At 44.5% G+C, this 9,094-nt stretch overlaps 1 protein-coding gene across 1 annotated transcript in view; it reads right to left on the reverse strand.

The window, feature by feature from the left end:
- DNAH12 (dynein axonemal heavy chain 12) overlaps positions 1 to 8,890 on the reverse strand; it is a 292,017-nt gene extending 283,127 nt beyond the window's left edge. Inside the window, exon 1 of the mRNA XM_061618291.1 lies at positions 8,771 to 8,890. The gene's annotated coding sequence lies outside the window, so the exon portion shown is untranslated. The remainder of the gene's footprint in view (positions 1 to 8,770) is intronic.
- Positions 8,891 to 9,094: the final 204 nt, after the last annotated feature.

A 9,094-nucleotide genomic window follows, 5' to 3' on the forward strand; every position in this document is an offset into this window, starting at 1 on the left:
TAATAGGTTTCCCATTTAATCTCATTGATATCACTCACTCAGACCTTGCGTTGTAGCTCCTAGTTGCTTTTGCTACATCACTTCTCACTATTAAAGGAACCCCGTTTCTTCTTGATTTCTCATTTCCTGCATAAAATATTTTGTAGTTGCCTGACTGAAAATGTCCCATCCCCGTCCATTTTAATTGACTCACACCAAGTATTGTAATATTGATACGTTCCATTTCTTTCTTGACAATTTTTAACTTTCCCTGGTTCATGCTTCTCACATTCCATGTTCCTATTGTGTGCGTCGTACAACTCTGGACTCTCCTTTCGCATCTGTGCGCATCAGCCTCTAGGCTTCCTTTCGGCTTGTCAGCTGCGTCAGTACTCACAGCGCTACTTGTCCTTGTCCTTTGTCCTTCCCCAGTAGCTGGGTGAGTGTCTTCTGACCTGGGGGTCTCATCTTCCAGCACTATCTTGTGTTGCATTTTGGATACTCTGTTCATAGGGTTTTCATGGTAAGAGGTATTCAGAGGTGGGTTACCATTGCCTTCCTCTGAGTTTGGATGCATCTTAGTCTGGTGTCTCAACTTTGACCATTCCGCCTTGGGTGACCCTGCTAGGAGTCTAGCCTCTTGGTCTAGACTCCTGACGGCATTGCTCTCAGCTTCTTCAACACTCTCAAACCCCCTCACTACGTTAAGGTGTGCTGTGATGTTCCTATATTAATGTATATATGGTAAGTGTTGTTGTTTTAGAAGATACATGGTAAGTGGAGTGAAAGAGGAGGGGGAGTGAATGGGCAGTAGAATGCGAGATGATTGGCTGAGTGTTTAAAATGGCTGAATGTATAAAAGGAAGAGTAAGAGTGGAATCTGGGGGGGAGAAGAGAACTGAGTGGGTTGCTTGGTGGGGTTTAGAGAGGTGTTTGCCAGGAGGGAGGTGGAGTTCGGATTAGTATTGAGTAAAACCATATGCTTATGTGCCTTAAGAAGAAATCTTGTTAATCTTGTTAGCTTTGTTATCTGTAATAAATACTTAATTTGGTTTACCAAAGGCCTGATCCTTGGCTGGGGTTTCACAGACCAGAAGGGAGGGTAAGGTAATGACCGAGGCTGAAGGGGAACTGTAACAAATGGTGGCAGCGGTGAAGAGAATAACAATACCAGTATTCAGAGTCTCTGGGAATACTAGTATTGGGACGTTACTGGTGGTTGCCTAGCAGGGGGATCTGTTGAGATCTGTGCTAGAGCGGGGAGAGAAACCATAAGAGAGAGCGGTCCGGACTGGTGGAGTCCCTGGTGGTGCCTAGTGACAGGCAGTAGCCACGTGCAGGTAGGAACCTGACAGGGAGAGCCAGGGAAGGACGCATCACATGTGGTGGCAGTAGCGGTGGGATACGAACAACAGAGAATCCAGATACGAATACTAGAGAATCCAGAACAGTGGTGTGGCAAACAGAAATAACAAAACAAGATTTCTTGTGAGAGTGACTGGCAAAGAGTGTGTGGCAAAGAGTGAGTGAACTCAAACACCATGGCTGAATACATAAAAATGAAAAGAGAGGAGCTGGTGGAGAAGTGCATAACATTCAATTTACCTCACGAGGGTAAAGGGGTAGATGAATTGAGGGTAGCACTTATAGGATTTGCAACTGCCCAGCAAAAACAACCTGTCAGGGAAGAGACCGCAGAAGGATATTTAAGCAATCCCGCTTATATAGAGTATTTGAGAGAGAAGTTGAGGATGGAAACTGAGAGAATGAGGATGGAAGCTGATGAGAAAGAAAAGCAGCGGGTCTTTGAGGCTGAGGAAAAAGATAAACAGCGAGAGTTAGAAGCTGAGAGATTGAGGATGGAAGGTGCAGAGAAGGAAAAACAGAGGGAGTTGGAAATTGAGAGAATGAGATTGGGGTTTGAGGAGAGGGAGAAGCAACGAGCATTGGATGCTGAATTACAAGTAGAAAAGTTAAAATTTGATAGAGAGAAATTTCACTCTGAGGAGACAAAGAAAGACAGAGATGGAGCAAAAATAAAAATTACTCCAAAGGACTTTGCTGTCTATGAGCCTGGTCAAGATCCTCAAATTTACCTCAGCACCTTTGAAAAAGCAGCTCAGTTGTGGGGGCTACCTGAAGATAAATACATGCAGTATTTATCAAACCTGATCAAAGGGGAATTGGCAGAGGTATACCAATATTTCCCCTCAGACAGGCCCGTCACCTATGCTGAATTCAAAGAAGCAGTGTTTAAAAGATTCAGACTGGGGCCTGATTATTTTAGAAAGCTTTTCAGAAACTGCCAGATACAGACAGGGAGGTCTTTCGTGGAGCTGGGGGCAAAACTGATGGACATATTTGGGAAATGGCTGACAAGTGCAAAAGCTCAGTCTGTGGAGGAGGTGAAAAACCTCATGATATTGGATCAATTATACCATCAGTTACCACCAGAAATAAGGCTCCTGGTCAAAGACCGTTCCCCTACATCGGTGCAGGAGGCCGCAGAGATGGCGGATCACTTCGCCTCCAACAGAACTGGCTGGGTGGGGAAAACATCAAGAGATTTTAAACCCAGACCATATAACGCTGGCAGAAGGGATGTGGTACCACAGAGAGTGAGTCCTCCAGTAAAATCTGAAGGGCACAGGACACCCCAGAGTGGATCTGTGTACCCTAAAAGTGAGGAGAAATTATGCTACAAATGTGGTAGACCGGGTCACCTACGTTTTCAATGTGAGGTTGCCAACCCCATTAGTAATCCTGCTCAGACAAGGGCAGTGAAAACAGAGCCCAAGGCTTTAGAAACAGCAAAAAAGGTTCAGTTCTGCCAGATAAACTGGACAGAAGTAACAGACCTTGATTCAAGTCTGAGAGAGGAAGTGAGTGTACAAGAGGCAAATTATTGGGCATTGCTTGATACTGGTGCCGCTCAGACGTTACTGAGGCCAGATTTAATAAAATCTGAGGTAATATTACCTCAGGAAACTGTGACTATCCAAGGAGTGAGGGGTCAACCAGAAAGTTTGCCTGTGGCCCTGGTGGATATGACTTGGAGAGGCCGAGAGGGCCGATATAAAGTAGGCATTAATGCCCAGCAACAAGAACCAGTAATACTGGGAAGGGATGTAATGGGCGCCCAAGGAAAGATCTATGTAGTGACCAGACAGCAAATTGGCAGAGAAAAAGAAGCCATATTAAGGGGGGCTCAAACAAACAGGGTGGAATTTGTTAACCAGCCTCAGGTCACCATAGCAACCACTAGCAGGCCTGCTGAAGGAGACAAACTGTATCAAGTGGTCTCTGATAATGATGAGGCAGATCAATTCAGGGAAGAGCTGCAAAAAGATATAAGTTTGAAGCAGATAAAGGAACAAGCTCTGACCCAACAGATTCCTTTCACTGACAAACTGAGGAATCAAGTTGTGTGTGAGAATGGGATTTTATATAGACTGTGGATGCCTGCTGAGAGAAAGGATGAATGTGAACCAGTGAAGCAATTGATAGTACCTAGCAAATACAGAATCAGATTGCTAGAGGTAGCCCATGATGTCCCATGTGCAGGACATCTGGGAATAAAAAAGACCAAGAGGAGATTGGCAGCACACTATTATTGGCCAAACATCTCCAAAGATGTAAAACAACATTGTCTATCTTGTGGAATATGCCAAAAGGTGGGAAAAAGTGGAGTAAAGACTAAGGCACCCTTAAAGCCCCTTTCTATAATTGGACAACCCTTTTATAGAGTGGGAATAGATTTGGTGGGCCCTTTTTCCAAACCCACAAGGCATGGCAAGAAATATCTATTGGTGGTGGTGGATTTTGCCACCAGGTACCCAGACGCAGAAGCACTAAGATCCGTGGAAGCCCCTGTAGTGGCAGAGGCTTTATTAAAAATCTTTATGAGGCTGGGTTTCCCTCATGAAGTGCTGACAGATCAAGGCAGTGTATTCATGGGAGAAGTGATGCAATGTATGTGGAAATGTTGTGGTCTAAAACATCTAAAGACCACTACTTACCATCCCGCCACTAATGGGTTAACAGAGAGATTCAATGGCGTTTTGAAGGGCATGATCAGAAGCTATGTTCAAGATCACCCACAAGACTGGGATGAACGGTTGGGATGCTTCTTATTTGCATATAGAGAAGTCCCTCAAGAGTCAACAGGCTTCTCACCCTTTGAACTCATGTTCACTAGAAAAGTGAGGGGACCTTTGGAACTATTAAAAATTCATGGGAAGGAACCCTGGGAGAGTACAAAACATCTGTAGTAGATTTTGTATTGGAATTCCGCAATAAATTAACATCAATGATGGAAGTGGTGAAAGAGAATCTCAGTCAAGCTCAGCAGAAGCAAAGTTACTGGTATGACAGAACAGCCAGGGAACGTGTGTATGATGTGGGAGATATGGTTATGGCGTTCATACCCAGGAAACATGACAAATTACAGGCTAACTGGGAAGGACCATATACCATCAGAGAAAGGCTTGACACAGTGACGTATGTAATCACCACAGACCAATTAAACAAAAGCAAAGTGGTTCATGTAAATATGTTGAAGCCTTACCATACCAGGGATGCACAGGTGTTGCAAGTTACCTTATTCCCCGAGGGAAGTGGGCCTGAACTTCCAGATTTGGTACAGGAAAGCAAAGACAAAGGAGGGGTAGATCAAGTGGAATGGTCAGAGGAGGTGAAGGAGGAAGTAAAAGAGGAGATTCTGAGAGTTTTGAAAACCTATAGGAATCTCTTTAGCAACAAACCTGGCCGAACCAGTATAGTTATACATTCCATTGATACTGGAGATCATGCCCCAATCAGATCTGTTCCGTACCGTGTGAATGGGAAAGTTTTGAATGAGATCAAAAAGGAGGTGGAAGATATGCTGGAATCAGGAGTGATCAGGGAATCCATCAGTCCCTGGGCCTCAAGTATTGTCCTGGTTCCGAAAAAAGATGGAACGACCAGGTTTTGCATTGATTATCGGCTAATCAATAAAATTACTGTCCCAGATGCGTATCCTATGCCTAGGGTAGACGCAATGTTAGAGTTATTGGGGGCAGCAACCATTATCTCTACACTAGATCTCTGTAAAGGATTTTGGCAAATGGAACTAGACGAGCAATCCAGAGCCAAAACTGCCTTCAGTACACCAGATGGGTTATATGAGTTTGTGACCTTACCCATGGGACTAAGGAACTCACCAAGTTCATTTCAGAGGCTAATCAATACTGTGTTGCGAGGCATGTCAGATTTTGCAGTGGCCTATATCGATGACGTGGCCATTTTTAGCAAGTCGGTGCCTGAGCATGTCCAACACCTGACAACAGTATTGGAGGCCTTAAGAAAAGCAGGCCTCACAATAAAAGCTAAGAAATGCCAGTTTGGACTAAAGGAAGTAATCTATTTAGGACATAAGGTGGGGAGTGGGAAAATCACCCCCTTATGGAGCAAGGTGGAGGCAATACAAGCGTGGCCGATCCCCTTAACCAAAAAACAAGTAAGGGCATTTCTGGGTGTGGCTGGATTTTATAGGAAGTTTGTGAGAAATTTTGGGGAAATAGCAACCCCCTTGCATGAATTAACAAAGAAGAAGTGTTCTGAGCGTGTGGTATGGACGAATGAATGTCAGAAGGCTTTTGATCTACTGAAGCAAGCCTTGTGCCAAGGACCCATATTAATAGCACCAGACTATGAGAAACCATTCATCGTTGCTACAGATGCGTCGGACCTCGCGCTGGGAGTCGTCTTGCTACAGGAGAGAGAAGGCACCAGACATCCAGTGGCGTACCTGAGTCGCAAGCTGACGCCGAGGGAGAAAAACTATTCGTCAGTCCAGAAGGAGTGCCTAGCGGTCGTGTGGGGACTGAACAAGTTGCGCCCATACGTGTGGGGACGAAGATTCACAGTGACTACGGATCATCGGGCCTTGTTATGGTTGCAGACTATGAAAAACCATAACACTATGCTGCAGAGGTGGTCCTGGGCCCTACAGGACTATCAAGTGGACTTCCAGTTTATAAAAGGCAAGGACAATGTACTGGCCAATGGACTTTCCAGGCAAGTGGCTGGGACTGCAGTGACGTGACCAGACAGAGGAACAAAGAAAGACATTTTCCCCATAGAGACTTTTATTTGTTAACGCGACGTATAAATCCTGGAACAGGAATAATACTCTGCTGTTGTTTAAGGGGGGGGGAATGTGATGTTCCTATATTAATGTATATATGGTAAGTGTTGTTGTTTTAGAAGATACATGGTAAGTGGAGTGAAAGAGGAGGGGGAGTGAATGGGCAGTAGAATGCGAGATGATTGGCTGAGTGTTTAAAATGGCTGAATGTATAAAAGGAAGAGTAAGAGTGGAATCTGGGGGGGAGAAGAGAACTGAGTGGGTTGCTTGGTGGGGTTTAGAGAGGTGTTTGCCAGGAGGGAGGTGGAGTTCGGATTAGTATTGAGTAAAACCATATGCTTATGTGCCTTAAGAAATCTTGTTAATCTTGTTAGCTTTGTTATCTGTAATAAATACTTAATTTGGTTTACCAAAGGCCTGATCCTTGGCTGGGGTTTCACAGACCAGAAGGGAGGGTAAGGTAATGACCAAGGCTGAAGGGGAACTGTAACAAATGGTGGCAGCGGTGAAGAGAATAACAATACCAGTATTCAGAGTCTCTGGGAATACTAGTATTGGGACGTTACTGGTGGTTGCCTAGCAGGGGGATCTGTTGAGATCTGTGCTAGAGCGGGGAGAGAAACCATAAGAGAGAGCGGTCCAGACTGGTGGAGTCCCTGGTGGTGCCTAGTGACAGGCAGTAGCCACGCGCAGGTAGGAACCTGACAGGGAGAGCCAGGGAAGGACGCATCACATGTGCATCCTAAAGGGGATTCAACTGTTAATGCACCCAAAATAGAAATAGAACATAACCTCCAGTATGAAACAAAAAAGGCTATCTTCACCATCATATGACATTGACCAATAAAAAGGCTTTGAAATTAATAAAAATAAATTTGACATAGATTTCTAGGATGAATAATGAGAGAAATATAATTTTCTAGATTAGATTCTCTGTAGAAACAATAGTAACACAGAAAAGAAGCAAAGTAAGAAGAACACCAACAAACATACAAAGATGTAATTCTCCATCTTTGGAGATGGCAGATGTTGCCACCACTCACCATATGCTCAGAGGCACATGCTACCAAATTCTTACACGCTACACAGGAAGTGGATTGAACTGTGAAAGACCAACCCAAATGGTGTTTGCATTTTGACCAATTTATAGGGCAGTACAATATCTCAGTCAGGTCTCCTGCTCCCCTGATGCATTCACTATAGCTGCCCAATTTCCCTGCTTTTTAAAATTTGATAGAAATATCTGTTGACTATAGTTACGTTTTTAAACCGCAAGGTTTTTTGCCTATTGAATATTTATTTACTCAGAAGTAAGTCTCACTAAGCTCCTAACAATGCAATCCTTTGCATGTTTATTTGGAAGTAAATTTTACTATGTTCAACAGGGGTAACACACAGGTAAATATGCACAGGACTGGTTTACTTGGAATTAAGTTCCTCTGTATTCAGTGTGGCTTAATCTGAAGTAAGTATGCACGTGATTGTACAGCTATGGTGGAATTTACTTCCAAGCAGCAAACATGCACATGACTGGGCTGGTCTCTTGTACTAGATCAGCCACACAGGGCCTTCTCTCAATCCCGCCGACAAAAACAGCCAGATTGGTGGGTACTAGAGAGAGGGCATTCTCAGTGGCGGCCCCCACCCTCTGGAACTCCCTCCCACAAGATCTCCGGCACGCCTCTTCCCTAAATGTATTTCGGAAAGCCTTAAAGACCTGGCTCTTTCAACAGGCCTTTGGGATCTCCGGGGAGGGTTAATTGTCTTGATTGAAATGCCTCCTGCCCTGTTTTAATATTGTTGCAGCTGTATTGCTTTTATACTGTTTTTATATTGTATTATTGTATTTCATTATATTGTGTTTTAATGATTTTGTACGTCGCCTAGAGTGGCCATTGGCCAGATAGGCGACACAGAAATTAAATTTATTATTATTATTATTATTATTATTATTACTATGGGCAGAGTGTAGCTCACTGAAGGTTCAATCCCTGGCATCTTGATTTAGGGCTGGGAAAGACTCCCACTTGGAATCCTGGAAAGTCACTATGAGTGTAGGTAGCACAAAGCTTGCTTGATAGACCAATGGCCTCACTCAATATAAGGCAGCTTCCAACGTAAGCCTGTTGTCACTTTTCAAGATCCCCACAGAGGCGGGAAGACAGAAGAGCAGCACCTTCTCCACAGTATTATAGGGGAGAGCATAAGTGTCTCTGTCTAGCCCTCTCTGTGCAACTCTCTTAGGTTTGAGGGGAAAGCAGTGCAGAAGTTAATTCGCGCTGGGACTCAGCCAAAGAACCGCTTCTCAGTCAGTGGGACACATAATTAATGATTATCATCATCATCATTATCATCTTATGCAAAGTGTTTGTACTGTTGAATTTTAATATGTACGTCGCCTAGAGTGGCTTCGGCCAGATAGGCGACACAAAAAATAAATTTTTTATTTTTTTTATTTTTTTCCCCCATCCCCGAGCCTTCATGCTCGAGGTAAATAAAGGGGTGCTGTTTTTAAGCAGTTCCTCTCATTTTATTAACTGCAGTAGTAAAAAAAAATAGTTCCTTAAAGGTTGCTGATGGTCCCAACATCCCCCTACCCCCGCACCACAAAGAACTGTCAGTAAGGCGGGTTGAATTCCGGCTTTTCTCCGGGTTGCTCACCTCTCCAAGTGTTGGAGCCACGAAGACAAAACTTGGTGGGCGACGGAGGGGCTGTTTGTCCTCTTGGGAGAGAAGGGGACGGTCTTGACCTGCGACGACACCCAATCCCCCGCGCTTTACCGTTTGCGCCAGCGGCGGTGTCAACAACGCGTTGGTTGCTATGGTTACAGGAACCTGGCCACATCCCCCAGGATCCTTTGCGAGCTTTTAATAGATTCAGAGAGCGCAAAGGGGAACGGACTCAGCAGTCGGAGATTGGGTAGGGCCAGCGAGAGCGAGAGGGGCTGAGAGGTGTAGTGGGGAGAAAAGCAGTCCTGGAAGATG

This window comes from Rhineura floridana, chromosome 3 (genome assembly GCF_030035675.1).
Source record: "Rhineura floridana isolate rRhiFlo1 chromosome 3, rRhiFlo1.hap2, whole genome shotgun sequence".
Classification (NCBI taxonomy): Eukaryota; Metazoa; Chordata; class Lepidosauria; order Squamata; family Rhineuridae; genus Rhineura; species Rhineura floridana.